Source organism: Trachypithecus francoisi, unplaced genomic scaffold (genome assembly GCF_009764315.1).
Source record: "Trachypithecus francoisi isolate TF-2019V2 unplaced genomic scaffold, Tfra_2.0 Lachesis_group3, whole genome shotgun sequence".
Lineage (NCBI taxonomy): Eukaryota > Metazoa > Chordata > Mammalia > Primates > Cercopithecidae > Trachypithecus > Trachypithecus francoisi.
In genome coordinates, this window is record NW_022681468.1 from 27,938,878 (window position 1) to 27,944,222 (window position 5,345).

At 38.2% G+C, this 5,345-nt stretch overlaps 1 protein-coding gene across 2 annotated transcripts in view; it reads right to left on the reverse strand.

Moving 5' to 3' along the window:
• LOC117069250 (neurexin-3-beta) overlaps positions 1–5,345 on the reverse strand; it is a 1,234,533-nt gene that overhangs the window by 657,447 nt on the left and 571,741 nt on the right. The gene's annotated exons all lie outside the window — the stretch shown is intronic.

Consider the following 5,345-nt stretch of genomic DNA (forward strand, 5'->3'; position numbering starts at 1 on the left):
GTAAAATTAGCTGGGCATGTGGTGCCAGTAGTCTTAGCTCCTCAGGAGGCTGAGGCAGGAGGATTGGTTGAGTGCAGGAGTTCAAGATTACAGTGAGCTATGATCATGCCACTGCATTCCAGCTATGAAGTAGCATTTACTGAGTGTCCACCATATAAATCTATGTGTTTTACTTACATTTATATACTTTTAAAAAGTAGACCTTATTTTTTAGAGCAGTTTTGGGTTTACAGCAAAATTAAATATATATTTTTTCACTTCTACCAGCACCACCCTAAAATAAGGCACCATCATAGCTCACTGAGACTATTATAAGAGCTTGCTAACCAGGCTTCCCCCTTCCCTCTGGCTTGTTTATATACAAAATTAGATCATTTACCACCTTGCTAAAAGTTTTATAAATGCTGATCCTGAGACTTATAATGAATCCCAACTCCTCTTCCTGGCTTACATAATCAGTCTTCTCTCTACCCGTCCAATCTTACTTTTCTCACTCTCCATTGCATTACTGATTAGATCCAGGCTCTCTGGCCTTTTTTGTTGTTGTTCTCAAATAAACCAATCTTATTTTTGCCATAAGATTCTTTTGCATTAATAGTTCTCTGACTTAGATGTGCTTGTCTGGTCCTTGCGGAGCTACCTTCTATCGTTTGAGTCTTAGACTTGTCCTGTTCACACTTTTCTGCTACATCCTTTTTTATCCCAGCTTCTATCAGAAACTGACATTGTCTCTTCTTCTTTAACTTTCTTATTGCCTCTCTCTCCCATTCTGCTAAGTGTAGCTGTTTTGTTCATTCCTATATACTCCAAGTACAGAACACAGTCTTGGAATACTCATGTGCTTAAAGGTTTCCTGAATGAAAGAATGGATGATTTTAATTCCTATAATCATTTTCTGAAACAGGTACTCTATTTTCTCCCAGTTTTTAGAGGCATCATGAAATAAGATTATTAAAGTTATTAAAAGGTAGCAGAGCCAGGATTCAAACCTAGATCTGTCTGAAATCACAGTGGATCTGTCCAGCAGATTGACCACGCAATCAAGAAAATGTGTTTATACACAGGAACGTTTCAAATGCTTTCGGGTGCAACTTATAGAATTATCCAACACCTGGTTGAAACAAAATAAAAACATTCTACATTCTTAGAAGTCAAAATTAGAGCAATTATGGGGTCAATATTTCAATGGTTCAATGATATCATCAAGGAAACAGGTCCCTTTCAGCTTTCTGCTTTGGATATTGTGTGTGGACTCTATTTTTATGTCAGCTATGAATCCAACAGTGTCCTCTGGGAACTAATCTGTTGAAGAATGAAGAGGCAAATGAATTTCTGTTTAGATCAGAATTTAGATCTTATTGATGAAAGTTCAATCATGTAACTAAACATTATAATTAAACATCTTTCCCTGTTTCGTACATTTTACAAACTGTTTAAAGCAATAGTTCTCAAGATTGATTGCACATTAGAATCACCTAGGGAACTTTTAAATGTTGATACCTGGTCTATACCTTAGATCAATTAAATCAGTGTTTCTGGGGGAGGAAGCAGGGTAACAGATTTTTTGTTTTGATTTTAATTCGTAGATGATTATATTGTGCAATAAAGATTGAGAACCATTAGAACATCACCTGTGTATGCTAACCTGCCTGGATATTGCTATTTCCACTTTTTGATAATTCACTAACTTATCTTCTCACTTATATGTTCCCATATGTTTCTTACTTTTTCTTCTATGATATTTGATATGGTTTGGATGTTTTGTTCCCTTCAAATCTCATATTGAAATGTAATCCATTATGTTGGAGACAGGGCCTGGTGGGAGGTGTCTGGGTCATGGGGATGGATCCCTCATGAATGGCTTGGTGCCCTCCTCTTAGTAATGAGTGAGTTCTCTCTGCAGATTCACATGAGATCTGGTTGTTTGAGAGTGTAGCACGCCACCATTCCTCTTGCTCCTATTCTCATTATGTGACGTGCTGTTCCTGCTTCACCTTCCACCATGCGTAAAACCTCCCTGAGGCCTCATCAGAAGCTAAGCAGATGCCAACCCCATGCTTCCTATACAGCCTATAGAACAGTGGGCCAGTTAAACCTCTTTCTTTCTTCCTTTTTTTTTTTTTTTTTTGAGACAGAGTCTTGCTCTGTTGCCCAGACTGGAGTGTAGTGGTGTGATCTCAGCTCACCGCAACCTCTGCCTCCTGGTTTCAAGTGATCCTCCAGCCTCAGCCTCCTGAGTAGCTGGGACCACAGGCAAGCATTACCATGCCTGGCTAATTTTTTTGTCTTTTTAGTAGAGATGGTGTTTCACCATGTTAGCCAGACTGGCCTTGATCTCCTGACCTTGTGATCCACCCGCCTCAGGCTCCCAAAGTGCTGGGATTACAGGCGTGAGCCACCATGCCTGGCCTAAACTTTTTTTTTTTTTTTTCTTTTTATAAATTATTGGGCCTCAAATGTTCCTTCATAGGGTCACAAAAAGGACTAACACAATGTTCCTATAACATTTATTAAATAGCTATAGTTAAATAAGCTACACAAATGAAAAAAATAATGTTGATTGATCCCCATATATTATCTTAGAGCATTTTTTAGAAAGGTGAAGAAAGACAGTGTTTTAAACATAGACCACTTTAAAGTGAACCATCTTACATTAGCAAGATAAAGCGCCTGATACAATTCTCAATGAAATATTATAAAGGTACACTATTTTTTACTCTTTTATAAGATGACCAAATAATGTTGTAGAGAAGTATATTTTTCAAAATCAGATGTAACATCTTCCATCCAACATGCTCTTTTGCAATGTGACCTTGCCTCTCCTGCGTAAAGAAGTGAGGCTCATTTTTTCTCCCCTAGAATCTGTTTGGTCTGAGTGATTCACATGGAACCAACGAAATGTGGTAGAAATGTAACTGTGTGCCTCCAGAGGCTAGATCAGAAAAGGCAATGCAGCTTCTACCCTTCTACCTAGTTCTCTTGTAAGGCTCTCTTTCCAGATACTTCCTCTCAGGACTTCTCTCTCAGAAGCCTAGCCACCATGCATGAAAAGCCTGAGCCACATGGAAAGCCACACTGTCTCAGCTAAGCTCAGCCTTCAAATCATCCCATTCCAGGCTCAGACACAGACACGTGAATAAAGAAGCCTCCAGGTAATTCTGGGTCTCAGTCATGCCAGTCACTTCTAGCTCCTCAGTTCTTCCCAGTTGAGATCACAGACATCAGGGAACAGAGACAAACCGTCCTCACCATCTTCACTGTGCCCTGTCCAAATTTCTGGTCCACAGAATCCATGACATCATAAAATGCTTGTCATTTTTATCCACTAAATTTGGAGTGGTCTGTGACACAGCAATGGATAACCAGAATAATCTCTGGAAGAGTCACACCAGAAAAAAACATCAGTGAAAACGTTTATATTTTTGAGTTTTGTTCTCTTATTGTTTCTACTTTCCGACTTTACAGAATAGTTTTCTAACATTTACTTCTATAACTTTTACCAGTCTGACCTATGTATATATATGATATGGTTTGGCTGTGTCCCCACCCAAATCTCATCTCGAACTGTAGTTCCCATAATTCCCTCACGTTGTGGGAGGGACTCAGTGGGAGATAACTGAATAATGGGGGTGATTTCCCCCATACTGTTCTCATGGTAGTGAATAAGTCTCACGAGATCTGATGGTTTGATAAGAGTGGACCCCTTTTGCTTGGCTCTCATCTCTTCTCTTGACTGCGGCCATGTGAGACGTGCTTTTCACCTTCCACCATGATTGTGAGCTTCCCCAGCAACATGAAATTGTGAGTCCATTAAACCTCTTTCTTTTGTAAATTACCCGCTCTCAGTTATGTCTTTATCAGCCATGTGAAAATGTACTAATTATATTATACATATATATATACACTCACACACACACACACCCCTCTCCACAACTTCATTTTCCCTCTCTATTGTTTCTAAGTGCAGTTGAATTTATTTAATCATCTAACAAAAAATATTATTTGGCCAAGGTACAAATATAAAAAATATGACAAAGCCCTGCCTTTAAATAGTGCTGGGATGAGCCATCACTTTAGTGGAGATCCACAGTTCCAGAAAAGCTCTATCTTTAGGAAAGCGACAATAACTACAAAACAGAGCTTTCTTTTGAAAAGAATCTTCTTAATACAGGAGAATACTTTAGGTCCATTCTGTTTAATATCCAGTAGCACCAGTGCCAGTCTCAGTATCCCTGAGGAGTGCTAGTCTCCAGAAGGAATTAAAACATATCTACAGTTCAAAATAAAGACTTTCCCTAATCTTTCTGGACCTTGAGCTCACAATGTGTCCCTAGAACTTTCAATTACCATTGCCTGCCTCCTGAATTTGGAGAAAGTATGAAAGAGGAAAAATAGGAGGAAGGAAAATAGTTTTCATACAAGTGACAGATTGAATGTTATTGGAAAGTTCAAAGAAATGAGAAAACTTCTAAGAACAAATGAAGAATTTGTGACTGAAAATATCACCAAGCTAACAACCTCTGATAGAGCCCCTGTCTTCTTCCCACAAAAGCACTGACAAAGATAAGCAAAAGTATAAGTCACACAACACCATGGAAACCAAGACTTATATCCTGTTCACAGAACTGGGAAGAAATTATATGCAGCTGGATCCACATCCAGATTTAGCAAAAAGACAAGTAAGTTGTTTCTTAATTTGTTTTAATTGACAAATGATTATACATAATCTATCAGGCACATGGTGATGTTCTGATACATATAATGTATAGTGATGAGATCAGAGTAATTGGTGTATCTATCATCTCAAATATTTATCATTTCTTTGTGTTGGGAACATTCAATATCCTCCTTCTAGCTATTTGAAACTATATAATACATTACTGTTAACTATAGTCATCCTGACTTGCAGCATGTTTCTTCAGATTCTGCTTTCTGATACAAAGACCACTTTAGAATCAACAAAAAGGCAATCTGACTTCCCTCCATGTTTGGCCTCTAATGCACAGTCGGGGCACTTTATCAATTAGAGATGGGACAGCTGTTTTTCCTGTGCCAGTGGTAAACCTTCCAGGTGACCACAGAATTGTCCTCACTGCCACCTTCTCTCTCTATATTCTACGAGACAGTAATATGTAGTAATACGTAATATGCCACAGGGCAATGCATGCATTACTTTCATAATCAGAAAGACTCTTTAAGAAAATTTAACTGAGAGCCTCCTGAAAAATAGATATTATGACAGAGTTCAATTTACATATTATGACAGAACACAGCTATGTGTGGTTATGACTACACCAAGCTTAACTATAAAGCGTTTTCATTTCAGCATTTTTTCATGAAATTAA